The sequence below is a fragment of the Anguilla rostrata genome, chromosome 4, assembly GCF_018555375.3.
Source record: "Anguilla rostrata isolate EN2019 chromosome 4, ASM1855537v3, whole genome shotgun sequence".
Taxonomy (NCBI): domain Eukaryota; kingdom Metazoa; phylum Chordata; class Actinopteri; order Anguilliformes; family Anguillidae; genus Anguilla; species Anguilla rostrata.
This window is the reverse complement of record NC_057936.1, coordinates 61,233,960-61,252,539: the sequence shown is the minus strand read 5'-3', so window position 1 is coordinate 61,252,539 and position 18,580 is coordinate 61,233,960. Positions and strand designations below refer to the sequence as shown.

At 40.6% G+C, this 18,580-nt stretch overlaps 1 long non-coding RNA gene across 1 annotated transcript; it reads left to right on the top strand.

Annotated features, from left to right (window-relative positions):
* Positions 1-10,484: 10,484 nt before the first annotated feature.
* LOC135253905 (uncharacterized) lies at positions 10,485-18,509 on the top strand. The gene is made up of 5 exons (XR_010329715.1): positions 10,485-10,689; positions 10,917-11,088; positions 14,511-14,631; positions 15,439-16,507; positions 17,276-18,509. It is a non-coding gene; the product is annotated as an uncharacterized LOC135253905 (long non-coding RNA).
* Positions 18,510-18,580: the final 71 nt, after the last annotated feature.

Genomic DNA, 18,580 nt, shown 5'->3' with positions numbered 1-18,580 from the left:
CGCTGCCGTTCTGATGTCGTACAGTGACCTCATCAAACGCTGCCGTTCTGATGCCGCACAGTACACGCAGGAGGCTTGGGCCTGGCTCGGACCGCTTCAGCATGGACTGCCCAGAGCAGGTGCAGGAGTTATGCGCCAGGCCCAGCCACCTGCCAGCAAGACACCAGGTGCTGACCACGATACCACATGGCCTCTTCTCTGCAGCTCTGGGGTCGCAGGTTCAAATCCCGGAGACGCTTGGACACAATGCCTCATCTCAGCTGGGAGCCGGTATAATGCACAACAAGCAGATAATACATCAGCATACCACTGGATGGATTTACGTGAATGTAGTAGAATGAATGGATATATATTGTGTATGTGTGTGTGTAAGAGAAAGAAAGAGAGAGAGAGAGAGACAGAGACAGAGACAGAGACAGAGATAGTGAGGCAGAGAGATTCTATCAATCCTACCCTGCTGATATTATTCAACTAACGTTTTTTGTTTATGGCTTTTGGTAAATATTGGCTTTGTGTTTTTTCCATCACAGAGACAGTGTGTGTCTTGTTGTATCATTCACAGGTTTACAGGGCACACACACAGCCAACAAGATATAAAAATATATTGCCCCCTATGGATATATATACATTTCGGAATGTGTGTATGTATGTTGCGTGCTAGTCCGTTATCAGGAATCTGCCTAATTACTGGATCAGGAAGCACACTGATCTGGTGGCCTTACATTCCGGAAACTGTGACCATGAGATGCAAGTAAATCCTATTATGATCCACATTCTCATATAGATGTAAAAACATCAACATCCTCATTTTAATGGAAATTATTTTGGCTCAACACGAATGCCATTTAGTTGCAACAAGAGGTCATTTTAGATTCAGGCAAAAACTGCATATATATTATAAAGGTGGAGATCAGCAAAAACTGCAATCCTTGTGTGAAGATTATGCATTCTTTTCTCTGTTAAAAAACCCACAGCATACTGTAAGTAAGGGGCCCTTAGGAGCCACAGGGCCTGCTGGTTCTACCTGTGACTCAGCAGATTATTACACAGGTACCTCAGTCGGGTCTGAACTGGTTTCCAGGTTTTAAGGAGAATGCAGCTCCCAGGGCCTGGAGGTTTGGACCACTGCAGAAAGCGCATGTTGTGATCAATGAAAGTATTATTCAAACGTATGGGGCTTTCTGAGTTCCCGTGAGCACTCCACTGTGTTCAGAACATCAGGCTCACAGACATCCCGAAGCATGAAGTGAAAGGAACCCCATCACCCCCTTCTCCCCAGCCGAACAGGTTACCTCAGGCGAGAGCAGGTAGTAAGGGGAGAACCAATCAAGCCAGCCCATATCCTTTTGTTCTTCACCTGACCCCTCCTGCTGGAAAGGGCAGACTTGGCCGACACCACAGTGCCAAAGTAACAGAAGTCTCTTTTATCTGAGAAACCCGGTGTGTTTACCTTCTCAGGGGGTTGGGAGGAAGCCAAAGGAACTGCAGGAGATACCTGAAGCCAGTAAAACTTGCACTTTACTTGGTACACAATTATTGCCAATTATTTATATTTGCATGTACCCCGTACCCCCTTAGAGGGCTGAAGTTCTCAGGGTCTATGCATCTCAGCCCCCTCAATATTCAAAAGTTGCACCTATGGCACACAGACCTGATTTTCGTCTAGTTATTTGTTTATAGTCAGCCTAATGGATGAAATGGCAGTTTTCTTCTTCTGTGGTATGTGATTCTGTAAATATTTGAACCGGGGCCCTTATTTTGCAAGCATTAGTTAAATTATTCTAAGTATTATTAGTGTGTGTGGGGTGTGTATGTGTGCTTGCACCGGGGAGGGGGATTAGGTTTATAATATGAATGGAATAATCTCAGGGTCGGCGTTGTGAAAAAGCAGAAGAATCCTATCAACTCTGTCCAGCCCTCCTATGAGATGGCTGCCGCAGGTGTGCAGAGCAGTTCTGCCCAGGGACTTTGTTTAAGACGCTTACGAGTTGCGTTCTATATTAAGATAATGAGATCAGGTTCGTGAGAACACAGTTCTGGATATGACCTTGACCTCTCACTGAAGGTGTGTATTGTATTTGTAATGAATGTTAATGAGAAATGAGGCTTTCACTCTTTTACACTGTTTCTCTCAGGCAACCCCAAGCCCCTGAATGAAGCAGTCACAATCACAATTGCAAATAAATCTTAAATATGCATGAATGCAGTCCTCTGTTCATTTAAATCCTCTTTCTGCTTAACTGCTCTGCTTGACTGCACTGCAGGGCTTATTGGTTGATAAAACGTCTTTATGAACCAATTAAAAATGCAGTTCATGTAGTGTTAGCCATGGAAGTTAAGCCAAATTTTTTTTTTTTTTTTTGAATGATTCATTTAGTTTGGGAAAACTCGGGCTAGTAGGCAGCGAGTGACATATTGTGGGATTTTTGGTCCATGAAATGTCTTTATGAACCAATAAAAAATGCAATTCATGTCGTGTTTCTCATGAAAGTTAAGCCAAGTTTTTTTTTTGTTTGTTTTTTTGTTTTTTTTCCAGAAGAACATCCGAGCACAGATCTTTGTGCAGGCGTGTGGTAATGTGGACAGCAACCTGTCTACTAGAGGCTGGAACTGCAGGTTAATAAAAGTTATTTTAAGGAGAGTCAGAGCAGGAGAGGTCTCGAGAGCTTCTGTTGAGAGGGTGGAGCCGTTTCTCAGTGACGAGAGAGACTGGAAGAAAATTAACTAATACCATCATCCTAAAATTTAACCAAAATAACTCATCTGCAATGGGTGTAAATATACCTGTAAATACAGCTCTATACACATCTTCGTTTTTACATTGTGGTCCATCTGGATATTTACTAGAGGAATTCCACTGTACTACTTTCTACTAAGCTAAAAAAATAAAATATAAAAACGTTTTATTCCAATGATTAGTTCAGGAAAAAGATGCTTGAATATAAATATGATATAACTCAATCACCCCATTTTAAATATGATATAATTCGTTTACCCCTTTTATGAATATAACTCGATCGGCCTCAGGCAAGGCATTAAAGCGGTGAGATTTATAACTGCCGTGCGGCTGTTCTGTCAGTGATGCAGTACCGCTTGTTTCTGTAGCTCCCTGGAACATCTTTACCCGCTAAGTCTTTTTTCTTTTCAACGCGCCACAGCACCAAGCTACGGCCGTGTCCTCAAACATTGTCTTTGCATTTACAGGTTGGCTTTCTGTACACACTCTTACCCAGAGTGAATTGCATAAGCACTTACATCTAGCTTTAGGCAACGAACAGTGCTGATGCTGAGACACCAGGGTCATATCCAATAGAAACAGTAGCCAGTGTGCTTATTTCTAAAGTGCTTTACAAAATAAATAAATTATCTAGTGCATTTTTTGTTTCTGGAATAAAAAGGTATAGTTGCATTTTTTAAACAGATGTTGATGATTTGGTATTACCCCATCGCATGCACACACACACACACACACTCACACACACAGCATAACGGACACATGTGTGCTTCGAGTATTGTTTGTAAAAGCCAGTGACGGGAATTTGGGTTAAGGATTGGGGTTGGGGTCCAGTGACAGGAATGGATTGGTTAAAATTGGGTGGGTTTCCTCCGGGTACTCCAGCTTCCTCTTACCGTCCAAAGACATGCATCCTCCATGGCTCTCAGGCAAAAGAGATGTCAGCCTCAATGAGACTACCCTGGTTACAAAACAGAAAAATAAAAAAAATAAAAAAACAACGATAAGACACCCCCACTCAGCCCTCTTCCCCCTGAAGGATGCACGATGCTAATCACAAAGCCAGCTGTTTTGATTTAAAATCGCCTGGGTATTTTTGTTTGCTTGGCGAGATATAGACACCACATGATTATACAGAGAAAACATCGGCTCAGTCCTCTATGCCACCTGGGAACATCCGATGCCTCTCAACGGGTTCGAACAGCGTTCACCTGCGGATGTCCTTATAAGTTCTGGTGTGACCTCATGAAACATGTTTCATTGTTTAATTGCAATAGATATTGATTTGGACTTGGACTGTAACTTACTCTTTAAAAAAATAAACCACCTTGAAGACACAAAATGAAAAACATGAGCTGATACAAAGATGGGAGTTTTATTGAAAACAGAAAGGGAGATGGTTTGGATAAAATGGTGAAATTGCACCTCCAACAAGGTCATTTATAGCAGATACAAAAGCACATTCTTTTTGTCAGTCAGAAAACCCACCTGGCCAGCTAGCTTTAGAGAATTTCCCACACTTTGTGTTTGGGAATGATATCAGGAAGAGAATGGGACTGGCAGCCTTGATACTCTGCTTGCAAGTGGAAAAACTGGAAAATTTAACCATAAAAAAAGTTCTTCATAAACATCCTTACCACTGGTTATCCTTAATACACTGGATAGGCACCCTTTAAATGTTTATATGAAAAAACAGACCATGTGTTTGAATAAAAGAATCAGTAATTCCACCACAGAGTTTGTTTGTTCGCTTGCTTGTTTTGCCGTGTAATTTTAAGTAGCCTCAGCTTAACGAGGGAATGAACAATGGAAGTATCCCAATTACTGACGCCTTTAATTAAAACTCTCGACCATGAACAAAGAGAAGAGTAATTTAATAGCTCATTAGCCAGGCGGGTAATGAGAGTCTTATCCTCTGTGTGTTTGTGTGTCTGTGTAATGGCACGTTGCCTGCTGCGGAGGGTGTGTGTTTATGCGAGATTGTGCGTGTTTGTGCAGGATAGTGTATGCACTGTACGCTTGCATGTATATATGTACAGTATGTATGTATGTATGTATGCATGCATGTATGTACAGTATGTGAAATGTGTGTGTGTGTGTTCATGTGTCTGTAAGACTGTTTAATCCAGTGATATAGCAGTTAGTTTCCCCCTCTGATCAGGAGAATGCAAATTAGCCAGGTTTGAAGGTTTTCATTGGGTGCTTTCTTCCCTCTTTGGCCCAATGAGATCAAAATAAAACTTCTATTCTAGCCCTGAAAACTGAGGCCATTGCCTGAGACCTTAATCCTCCCATTATCTGGAGAAACAATAAAAAAGACCAAACAAAAATAAACTTTAATTACCATAGTCATTATGGCAATTAGCCTGACAAGTGTAGTTTTTTTTTTTTTTTTAAGAGAGAATGATGTAATTAGACTCTATTAGAAATTTACATGGGAGCAGGGCTAATTGCTCTGTTGACAAGTACATTTACTGTCTGAAACTCCTGAATTCAGGCTCCTGAGGACAGATACATAAAAAAGACTGTTTGAGAGGGAAGCTAGCAAAGCTATTCTACTGCCGAGATAAGATTTTAAAATCTTTATATTTACTTTGACCTTAAAGCAATGTTACTATAAATATAACCTTACAGCAACATAGCCACAACCTTACAGCAACATAACCACACCATTACAAAAATGCTTCTTCAACTTTTCAGCAACATGACCACAGTCTTACAGAAACATTGCTACAACCTTACAGCAACGTTTAGTGGAGGTGATGTGCATTGGATGAGGAGCAGAGGTGGAAAGTCCAGGGATTTGAAAGTAAAAGTTCCGCTTTGAGTTTCTTCCACCCATGAGCTGAGCCAGCTGTTTTTGCTAATTAGTTCTACCTCCTGGCTGAATAATTGTACTAATGAGCAAATCCAGGTAAATGGAAAACAATTCTGGGGAGAACTTTTACTTTCTGAAGCTGGATAATCGCCTCTGTCGGGGAATTAAAATACATTAGGAAATGCATGACCGGAGAATGAGGTCATCACTGTGACCAAAGAGAACACAAAACAATACAAAATGGCTTCTGGATGGATGGGGATAACCACAAAGGAAAAAACCCCACTCATTAACGTATCTCATAGCATCAGTGTGAGCCATCTTATTAGGTAGATTTCTTTTTAAATACCAGGACTCCCTTTCTTGGAAAAATAAGTGCCCTGAGAGTCATACCTCCTCTATTCTTGTCCATCCTAAAATTTAAAGTACAACAGTCATCTCATCTCTAATATGTTTCACTACACAGGCACTGAAGAGAATACCCGGTTTGAGATTCTTAGTTTGTGTGAACATTAATGAAAGAATTCTAAAAATTTAAAAAATAAATTCAGGCTATGTAAACAAGGATGTTATGAATAAAAATTCTGGATTGTTTCCAAATGTCAGGGACTGTTTCCCTGCTAAGACTGCTGTAATATACTTATTTTTAGCAGTTTGTACAAACGGCAGGGACATGCTACCAAAATGCAGTATTAAATCCCCTTGCTGCTGGGCTCCTGAGCTAACTACCATACCGAAATTGGGCAAGTGAAAATACAGCTTCGTAATTATATTTCTAAATACCTACATTTATTTGTCCCGGGGGAAAACATATGCGGCAAACCAAGAAAAAATTTGAGAAACCCCCTCGCTACCGCACACACACATGCACACACACATATACACACACACGCACACTGAAAATAGCAATATTTACAGAATCAACCAGTCAGTCATCTAAATATTACCCGAATCTTGCGTGTGAGTTCACCGTTGCACTCTTGCTGCAGGGGCCGAGGGCAACCAGCAGGGGTCAGTGTGATATGCTCAACATACAACTTCGCCCCTGTCGTTCTTTAGACAGGTCGCTTATCTCCATCTCTCTCGGTCTCAACCTCAAATAACAAATAAGTAGTTCCTTTTCACAAATGTTCTCACCGTACTCTGTCACAGCAAAGAAGGTGGGGTGGGTTAGATTAGAGTGAGGGCGTCACACCCTGTCCGTGTGCTTTGCTCTAGCACAATGAGGAACTGTGTTCGGAGGGGGGGGGGTTACTAGGCCGTCACCAAGAGAAAGAATGCTAACGCCCTAAGACCCTGAACAGGGCACAGCTGGCCCCTCGGCTGGCTGATGGGGGAAATCACACAGGAAGTCAGAGCAGGAGCGCTGAAGCGTCTTGCATGTATGCACACACACAAGCACACCCACACACAGGCACACACACACATACATGAACACTGCCACCTGTGGGGTGGACTTATAGCTGAGTTGTTTTGTGCATGTGTGTTTTCAAGTATGAATCCGGTATCTTCCACATTAGCCAGTGCGCTCTCCACATTATTCTCCCATTTTAGTGTTCGGGCCCCTCAGCCTTACAGGTCAAAGGTCAGAGGTCTCAGGGAACAGAAAGGTCAGGCAGCTGTGTGGTGACTGAGGGGCAGTCCTAAGTGTGCGGAACGGTGGCACTGCCTGTGGGTGGCGTGCTGAGGCTAAATTCTGTCCTCCACAAGGGACTTCTGTGACTGTTAAAGAAGGTCAGGCATGGGATAAATCTATCCTCCAAAACCAGGCCAAATAACTAAATCAATAAATAAAATCAATAAAATAAATAAATGTATTAATGAATGAATGAATGAATGAATGAATGAATGAATGAATAAATGAATGAATGAATGAATGAATGAATGAATGAATTAATGAATGAATGAATGAATGAATGAATTAATTAATTAATTAATTAATTAATTAACATTTTGTATTTTTTAACATAATGCAAGTGTCTTGGCTGACACAAAAGCATGTTGGGGCGAAAATAATATTTATTCTATTTTTATTGAAAGTCATTTATTATACTGTAGGTCTGAGCATTTTAGAATATATGACTCTTGAGATTAAGACCAGAGACACATGTCTCCTACAGGGGACAAAAATGAATTGTTGGGTCTTAGGAAGATCGCCAAATGGGATGGTAGCTTGCTCTTTCCCTGCTGTTTGTGATTTAAAGATTATGATGATGTTGAGTGTTTTTCACTCGTTCAATTAACCTATTAACAGCTAATTAACTACTCGCTGGTTTGCCTCTGCAATTCACAGTTGCTCTCTTTCTCTTGCTCTCTCCCTCCCTCTTTCTCTCTCCCTCTCTCTTGAAAAATTGTAAATATTTCAGAATTAGTCAGACATCGCCCATCAGGAACTTGAATCAGTTAAACACTTGCTTTCGTTTAGTCTAGACTGGATTATTGTCATTCTCCATTCATCGTTCTCAGCAAATCAGCTTTGGAGAAACTGCAGCAAGTCTGAAGTGCTGCAGGAAGACTATTCTCTAGGACTAGCATTATAGGAAATATGCATTTGTGTTTGCATTGTATTTATCATAACTGAAGCTGAATATCTTAAGCTTGGTTCTCCCTTTAATTTTCATTTTGCTCCCTCATAAATATTCAATTGCAAAACAACATAAAAGCACAGAATGGTTTTGAAAGGTCTACGTGACAATCCCGTGGATAACATTACATATCTCCTTTATCACCCACAATGCATCACTGTTAGAGGACATGGTGCATTTACAAATTCATCCTGGCAGACTGTCAGATACTTTGAGCCAGCGGCCGAGTAAAAAATCAATCAGTTGTCCTTATAGACGCGCACATAAAATCTGACAAAAAAATCCCACAGTCATAAATAGACCATCAGGCGGACATTTCCCAGTGTTATAATCCCCTGTTATTATAATTGATTGAATCATCTCTTAAGTTAGGTGTTCTGCGAGGTGTGTCTAGGTGTCCTGGACTGTATTCATCCTTTTGCGTGAGTTTGGGTGTGTTTCCAGACAGATAAGATACTGCATTTGCGGTATGCCATCAAGGCACATAACTTGATTAATTTATATATTTTTAAGGTATATTTTATGGTTAATATTTTAAAGCTTCCAATGAGACAAATTCATATGGGACCAATTGGTATATGTACTTTGAATCAACACAGAACATTTTACTGCGTAGGTAACAGAGCACCGCATGTCTTATGCAAGTGCAATATCAGCTGTTCAGCTTTAATCCTTCGAGATCACAAACCAATCATCTTACCCACAAAAGCCCTAGAGATTAGAGGGATTCATGGGCCTTTTTTTAGAGTATATTTTTATTTATTTCATTGTTTTTCTTTTCTGTTTTTCTTTTTGTGTGTGTGTCTGTTTTCCAGATGATTGACCTAGAAATCTATCTCTCACAGACATTGTGAAAATGAAATTATGGGAGGATAAATTGTCCAACAGGCCTATTAATGTGCTGTTTGATCTGAGAGATTGACCTGTGTAGTGTCGTACCAGGCGCTGACCTTTAGGTGAACCACACTGGTAAAGGTAGCCACACACGACGCCATTTGACCATCTAACGTTAGCCATCTCATGTACCTCAAGAGCGTTATAAAACCCCACGCACAATTTTATCTTTCTTTTTTACTTCATCTCTATCTACTGTGTAAGTGTGTATTTGTTTATGTGCAGTGCAGTCTCTGTACTCTAGCACATTGGATAACACATTGGGCAATGAATATGCAGTTAAGGTACAGACTTTCAGCTTTAATTTAAGGGTATTGACATCAGTACAATATAGTCCCCCCCATTTAGAGGACCAAAAGTAATTGGACAAACATTTACCATAATCTCAGAATATTAAAGGACTACTGCAGTATGATTCTTTAGAAAATGTACTTCCTAGAGACTGAAAGCCCGTATGTGATTACTGTGAAGCTGGGGCACAGGATTAGTACTGCTAGCCTCATAAAAGAGTCTGTTTAGTCTTCCTTTCACATTTTTTTTGGATGAAACTCCATTCCTTTTGCCTCTGAAAGAACATCTGTGGTTTTGAGATAAAAGGCAGCTAAGCAATTGAGGAATGGGGTACACAACACTCTGAGGAGGATGTTGGATTGAGAATATTGATTTGTATTTTTTTTTATAACATAAAATGAAGGAAATGCACGACCCTGTATTTATGAAAGTAATGGAAATTCTTTTTTTATTTGTTATTGTGTTTATTCCGTTAATTTCAAAAGCTACACAATATGCATGCATGTTTGTGAGTGTGTATATACATACAGTACATATTTGGAAATGTGTGTAAGTATGTGTGTGAAAATATGTGAGAGAACATGGGTATGCATGTGGGTGAGTGTGTGGTAAATACCATGTGCATGTATGTCTGCAGTTGCCCATACTATGATCGCATATTTTTTGTTATTTCTGAGTGTGTATGTGTGTGTGTGTATGTGTGTGTGTTTGTGGAAGGTTAAAATATGTACCTGAATTCAGCGCATGTGTGTGTGTGTGTGTGTGTGCATGCATGTGTGTGTCTGTGCATGTCTGTCTCTGTGTGTGTGTGTGTGTGTGTGTGTGTGTGATGTAATCTCTCTGGTGTGTGTGTGACTGATAAGACAGCAATACAGCACACACCCTCACCACCCCTGTAGCACAAGTTCCTCTTTACCACAGCTGGAAACACGGTGTGTTAGACACACTACAGTGCATCACTCACATTAGAATGTGGATGTGGAGTGACCTTTCCGTGACCTTTTGGTGAGGACTGTGCAGGCAAACAGCTGGCAACAGGCAGTAACAGGAGAGACACCCACCCCCTCTCTCCCCCGCTCCCCCATCGCCCCCGGAAACTCAATTCCCCCGGGTAACCCTACCCTCATGCTTCTCTAAAGAGAGACATGAGAGAGAGAGAGAAGGAAACACAGAGAGGGAAACAGAGAGAGGGAGAGAGCAAGAGAGAGTAGTGATGAGGGAGAGAATGGTTATCAGGGAAAGAAGAAGAAACTGAAAAAGGAGAGGAGAGGCAAAGGCAAAGAGAAAAAAAGGAGTAAAGAAAAATGGAGGAAAGTCTTAAGTAAAGTATTATAGGAGAATTTGAATGCAACCAGGAGCCTAAGTCAGTAAGTCCAGCATCCTCTCCCAACCTGTTTTCTCCACCCACCTGTCTGTCACACTCAAACAATCAAACACGGCCAAACTAACAAGAAGCATGTCATGGCTAATTTGTTCAAATCCATCCAATAGTATATAAAAGATCATTTAACATTGTTCTGACCTGGTTACTGTTCATGGACAAGGCCTGCATATGTGCTCTCCTCATGGGGAAGTTCTGTATGTTTATTTACAGGTTTGCTTCTGATAGGAACAGAGGAGGCCCTGGCCCCGCCCTTTTATCACCCAAATTTCTTCTTCTTCCTCTCCTTATCGGACCTTGCAGAGAGAGGGAAAGGGCAATCCTCCCTGAGATATGAACCCACACCCAAAGAGAACAACCAACACAAAAAGACATGAAAGAGGAGGTACTGTAGTTCAGATCAGGTTTGGGTTTCCCTTGGGCTTGGACTTGTGGTCCATCGGCCTACTTCCTGGTCTGCTTTCATTTATACTGTATATGTGTGTGTGTGTCTGTCTGTATCTGTGCGTGTGCAAGCGTGTATGTGTGTGAATAGGTAAGTGTCCGCTTCTGTGTGAGTGTACTGTACTGCACTGTGTACAAAGTGTGTAAACTTGTCATTTTATTCATAAGAGTTTGTTGTGTGTCCCTGCATGCCTGTGTAGTGACCTGCTTCCTGCTCCAAAACTAATATGCAGCACTGCACAGCAGGAGGAAGGCCTCACTCACGGTTCATCGGGCTCTGTAATGTTGAGGCAATGTCATTGTGCGAATACGTGGTTAATTTGGAGTCATTTTTGGTCATAGTAATTGAGCCTGTCAGCTCAGAACATTCCTTGTTTCTTGACCCAATTACGGTAACTGGCATGATTGCACACATGCTAATACACTCACACACTCTCACACATACACACCCACACACGCGTAAAAATGCTCGTGCACACACACCAATATCAGTACACCTCTAAATTCATTTTGTACGTCGCTTTGGATAAAAGCGTCTGCCAAGTAAATGTAATGTAATGTAAATTTGAAACATTAATAGAAGATGACATGAGATATTAAAGCAGTACAGAAATAGCATAGTAGTAGAAAAGCAGTGAAAACAGTCAGATGATGTCATAGGTCCCACTGTGAAGTGAACAGTATTGGGAAGCAACAGTGATATTTAGCGGTTAGGAAACTGGGCTTGTAACCAAAAGGTTGCGGCTTTCTTCCGAAACAAGGTGCTTAACCGGGGTATATAAGCCTCAGTACATAATCAGCTGTATGAGAATGGATACCATGTAAAAGTTTAACAGCTTTATAAGTCGATCTGGATAAGTGCGTTTGCCAAAGGCCTGTAAAGTAATCTAATGTAATGGCGTTGCACAACACGATTCACTGCTCAGGAAAACTCCGGTAGTCAGTGGGCTTCGACAGGGCCGAGCCGCGAACTCGTTCACACCTGTCTCTGTGCTCTCGGGAGGGCAGTTAAAGGGCAGGGCAGCAGCTTAAGAGGATCGTCTTAATTTACCTCAACAACGACCAAAGAGCCTGACGGATATCACGTATAAATATGTACTGAGGATCATCAGACCTCAGTGTACTTACCAAATCTGACTATAACGGAAGGATTTCTCTCCTTAAAATAATGTGTAATGCACACATAAATCTACATCTACATCATCATAAGTTTAAAGTAAAGTACATTTTTGAGAGCGTGCTTCTGGCGATGGTCAGTCGATAATCGGTCCGCGTCTGCAGTTTTAATCCCAGGGGTGACCTCTTAAGAATGCCATGTACCCTGGCTTAGGGCCTTGCAGTCTGATGTTGCCTTGAGAGGAATGGGATGAGGCTCACAGTAGATATAGAGTCACGGACACAAAGTTCCTGGATCAGACATATTCTTGACAGATCCAGCCAGTCATGACAGCATACAGACTGTGTTGGGCAGTCATGGTGCTGCAGAATGTCAGGGTTTCTAATTGCGGTGGGGGGTGGCACAGTGGTGCAGTGGGTAGCACTGTCGCCCCACAGCAAGAAGTCCCTGTGATAGATGGATGAATGAATTGTGGTAGGTACTACTCTTGTACACAGTGTGTAGTTTAGAAATTATTTATTCATGTAATATTATTATTTTTCATGTTTTATTATCAGCCTGTGGCATCAGTAGCTTCTTCTGTCAGAATCCATTTCGGAAAAAGCCCCTTGGCAAATTATCCTGGCCAGTTCTGCTCACCAAAGAAGCCATAATTTTCACTGCTGTGGCTACGCACCTGCCTGGAGAGGAAACTCAATTCAATGAGCTTCAGTTGTGCTGTTATATCGCTTTTTATAGAGGCACTGTCACAAAGATGCTTTACAGAAAAACAGGAGATGGGAAATTGGGAAAGACAGAGCTTTAATCCACAAAAACCTAGCAAGTGATGGAAAAAAAAAGAAAGGGAAGGAAAAAACAAACAGTTTCAAACAGTAGTAAGCAAAAACACTGGTAGAAAGAAATCTCAGGAGGAACGTGGATATAGAGGGGAAGAATCTGCTGTTTAAAGGGGCAGTACGGCAACTATTTATATCCACAAAGCCAAAGCATGACAGAATTCTGGGGCGCAGTGTCTACGTCCTTAAAACAATTGTTGAAACAATGTTTTAAAACAGTATTTTGGTTGAGACTTTTGCGACAACATACAGTTGGCGTACTTTGAAGAAAGTAGTTTCTGGAATGCTCTGTGGATGTTTGTGAATAACCTTGGTGTTATATTTGGAAGGAGACATTGAGTTCGTTAAATGTAAATTTTTGGCACTTCAAGGCCACAAAAGTTGGGGACCCGTTGAGGTTCGTTGTATCAGGATGAGCTACAGCAGATATCTCCAAAACCTGTCAAATCTCAGCAGAACTATCTAGATGGATGGATAGAATTCTGGGTAAGTGGAAACATTTTTGGCTGTACTGCCCCTTTAAATACCTCAGTAGTGCAAGTATGTATAGTTGCTGAATCTGAACTTAGCAACGCAGCCAGATATTACACATTTCAATATATTTGTAATTAGATGACAGAGCAGGAACCACAACGTCTTATTCAGTCATGGGTTCAAACTTTATTGGTTCCCTTTAAAACAACAAACAACAAATGTGTCATCAATGTTCAAATTGTGGTTGAATTGTTGTACGCCGATGTTTGGTAAGAAACCTTGTGGTTGGACATTGAGTTGCAAAATTAAGGTGAGGCAGTCTCTGGAATTGCAGTTTCGGCTGAGGTATATATATATATATATATTTTTTTTTTCAGCGTGATATTGGTCGTGTCACGCCCAGATTTTGTACATCAGCCTCCTCACCCCAGACCAGTCCAGGATGGATAGACCTGCTCGAGCTCAAAGCTGGCCTGGGCATAGCTCTCAGAGTCTTAGAAGTACTAAAACCTCTCCACCACAACAAGCAGCCTCACTGCAGCCCTATGCCCAGTATGGGATGAAGCAGAATAGATAGATGGATTATAGCTCCCAGGAGAGAAGAGTGTTCAGTCAAATTCAGAGTCAGATTGCTTCATTGGCACCACAAGAGAAATCTCAAACTGCCAAATCACAGATACGTTTACAGACATAACACATTTTAAAAATAGATTGTTACCCTAAGGAAGTATGATCACACATCAGTCACACACTCATTTTCCAGGCCTTAATGTCTACTTTTAGCTCCGTGGAAACAGAACGCAGGACTCGCTCGTTACACTGTTTAATGAGTCAGAACACAAATGTCCTGGAAATGCCAGAACACAAAGACAATATTGTTATTTTATGAAAATATTGAACATAATATAGATTTTTTTTTTTCACCATCTGCCACAGGAGCACATCAATAAATTCATATAAAAATTCATACAAAAAAAAAACATTGGCAACTGAGGCTGAACAGCCCTTCACAGGAAGCCAAAGACACAGGCCCATCGGATTTGGAATATTGGAACGGGTAACTATAAAACTGCGTCTGAATCCAGTATTAGTGAAATGCTTTTTATTTTAGTGCCAACAAATCTAATACTATTTTAGCCTGGGAGCTTCTGATGTCTGTGACATTTGGCTGCGCCCGTCACTGTTTGTCTTGCTTGCGAAACAAAGTGGTATTATGTGCTGCTTCAAGCTGTGTGTCCACAGGCCCAGGCCCCTCCCTTGCCACAACATTAACTACATGATTGACAGGCTCACAGACCAATCACAGAGCACATGTAATCAAGACAACACAAGTCACAAGAACACCTCACAGTGAAGTAGCTCGAAACAGACCAAAGACAAACTGACAATGTCTGTACTTGAACTTAGCTGCATACAGACCACTGAGTTTAATTACACTTATAAATGATTATTGCCATTTCATAATTATATGATTTTCCTACAACATGATTCATTCTCACTCAAGGGAAAAAAACATGCTGTCTGCTCCCAAACAACTGACTTTAAAAATGAATCACAAAAATGGGATTATGAAAAACAAAATTACTTCAACATTAGAAAATAATAAAAATGATTAAGATATTTACGATTATGTAAATAAGAACCTATATTATCCTAAATCAGTATCAAGCTCAAGACATCAGATCCAAAATTCATCCAATATTCATCCATATAAATGACAAGGAACTGAAATAGACGATATTACCTATATTCCATAAATTCTATAATTGTATTTGTCCTAATAAGTAGCAAACGGGATTAAACAGAGAACATAAATCGCTGCATCATCAGTTTCCGGTGTAATAAAGATACTCATTTCCCACAGGTTTGGGATGAACGCTGGACATTCAGGCTCAAGGAAACGGATTAACGCTGGATTGAGTGGCTTCCTCTTGGCCAACAGACCGCTCACAGCTCTCCTCTGACAGATTCCATTCATTTAATTCAACAATGGCCCACACACAGGTGAAACAGGAGCCACATGACCTCCCCAGACTGCCCTGTGTGGCCAGTGTGAAACTCAGTGGAGATCAAAATGGCCAATCAGCTTGGGCAAGATCGGCCAGACAAAAAGCCTTCTGAGTTCCGGATAGTATTTCAGAGTTTTTTTTTTTTCCCCCTCCGTTTCAAATAAATTACAACAGCAGAGATTTGGCACCAGTACTGATTCATTCCTTTGTTTTGGCATAGGTTTTTGTGAAGATGAAAATATATAATACATTCCTTTCAATGTTGCAATACTGCAAATTAATATGCATCTCCCTACTTGGACTGCCAATTTTACCAGCTAGTTTATCTATTTCTGACTATAACCTGGAAATTTTGTTTCAAATGTTTAATATTTTGCTCTAACATATCCCTTATTACATTTCTGTTACCATTTATTCTATTTCAACTATTGCACCAGGGATGGGCTCTTCCTATATTCAGCTTCCTCGCAAGATTTCTTCTCACCTTCTCACCGCATTTCTTTTCTCACCACCGTTGGAGCATTTTTATTTATTAATTCATTTTACCTAAATTGCTCGCTTTTAGGGGTTTCTCGCCTGGTTTGTGCATGAGTGTGCGTGTGTGTGTGTGTGTGTGTGTGTGTGTGTGTGTGTCGAACTGGAGTTTGGAATCCTGCCTCCTGTGTCCACATAACAGTCAGTAGACACCCCCACACTATATTGTGAGAGCTGGTTAATCATGACCCGATTCTGTCAGCAGCAGGATTGAATTTGAGCTTGTGTTTCCATCACACCTGGAATACCACACAGATTACAGAACAGGAGAGAAGAGAAAATGAGCATTGCTTCATATAAAGAGGCCTCTTGGTGTCAGGGCTGTCCTGCGCATGGCACGTTTGGCTGTTTCATGTGGATTTATGGAGCAATCTGGCAGGCGATGCTAAAGTAATTGAGTTATACTATTGAGAGAATACTATTCTCTCTCTCTCTCTCATCATCCCTCTCTTCCTGCCTGTCTTCTCACCCTTCTCTATTTCTCCCTCTCTCTCTCTCTCTCCCCCACCCACTCGTTCTTCACCCTCCCTCTTTCTCCTCTCTCTCTCTCATTCTCAGGCGTTTTATCGTCGTATTACTTCGTCACTATTGCAGTCTATGTAACAAACACAGATGTTTTTTTCCAGTCTCCTCCCCTTGCACTGCAGTAGCTGCTCAGAAACCAGTCAGCCATTACATTTTTTTGTTTTTTTTTAATGTATTATGCAAAGTGGCCTTTAGGTAATATTACAACATTGACACAATCCTACCTGAACATGCAAAGATGTCAAAGTTAAGAGAACCGAATGGCATGCATACATAAAACATAAGTGTTTATGGTAATACCAACTTGATTGTATTTATGGTCGCTCGGAAGTAATGTAATACGTAATATTACAAGTATTTTTTTAATTTTTTAAAGGAATATAACAGTTCTCATGAACCCAAGCAAATTGCAATTCCTCAACAGAATGCCAAGTGTGTGAATGTCTTGGTTGTGGTGCATTTTTTTCAGTAGTCTATCCAAGCATTAGTGTTACTTATGTGCTGCCAATAGGAACTGGAATTTAATCAACATTAATCCATTCCCCACAGCGCGCACTGTTGAAATTAATTGGCTGTCTACTTTCCCCAGGAAGTGGTAGAGCTGAAAAAATGTGCATTTGATGTTTATTACAGTAATGAAGTCCTCAGCGTTTCATTAGAGAAGGGCAAGACTGCGTGACAGCACAAAGGTCTACTGCGATGGAAGTTAATTGGCAGGTCAGAAGCAAAAGAGATCTCTCAATTTTCATCAAATTCCTATCAGCCGAGGCAGGATGCTGGGAACTGGGTTGCCAGTTGTTGAAGTTTGATCCCTCATCTTTTTCCATTTCTCTAACATCCTTTCATGTTGATGTTGAGTATTTTATATTTGGAGAGTTATGCTTCGTTCTGGCAAGCCTGAAGAAAAGTGCGACAATGAAGTGTGCGTGTGTGCACGTGATTTCTTTTTTAATGCTGTGGCAACCTGGCATGAATAACTAATGTTATGCTAATTAGTTTTGGTAAAATTGTTGCAATTCTTTCAGGACAAGCAGGAATCAACATTATTTAACAGATTTTAAACATATACAGGAACATTGATGTAAAAATGTTTTAGTGAGTTAGTAAGCCCAGGTGTGTGTGCTTCTCCACAGGCTACAGCACTTTGTCATAATGTCCTGAATCACCCTGTTGGCTGCACAGGCCCTGGTTGCCATGGTGATGGTTCAAATGTTTCAAATTTGAACTGACACTCCTCAACAGTCACTGACTAACTGTTTTTCCTGAGCTTCTATTTGAATGTGATTTCAAATATCATTTATGGATTCTTTTTTTTTAATCGGGCATCTTCACGACAACCTCCTGCCAGATGAAGATTGTATTCATTCATTGCCAGATTTATAGCCCACTTTTCTTATAACAGTGTATGGTACAATCCATTACATAAGTATAAATATTCATTATGAATCTCTGGTTTACCGAGCTCCTCATTTTGAAATTGATTCTGTTGTAATGCCTAAATGACTGGATAAAGCCTGACTGTCTGTCCTGGGCTGACAGGAAAATCAGACTCACTGAACATCGCTCTGTGTGTGGCTCCCTTGACCCTTTTTAACTGTCCTGTTTTTAAAATTCCTTTTGGGGCAGAAATATTACAGCTATCGCTGTGTAAAGACAGGCTAGCTGCTAAGTGATGTTTACTTTGTTTATAATACTAATTGTAGGTTTGATACCCTAACTTCACACTTAGTGATTATAAACGAGATTCTAATTTTAAGATTTCAATGGTCAGGTAAAAACTATTTTTTTCTGTTATTGATGGCTCAGAATAGGGGTTCAATAAACCTGGTTAAAAAAAAATTATTTGAAATAAATTCACCATTAACTGCCAATTACCTAACTTTACAAGAATGTGGAGATTGTGACAAAAAAAAGGAATGGACACCAATGTCAAAGGTT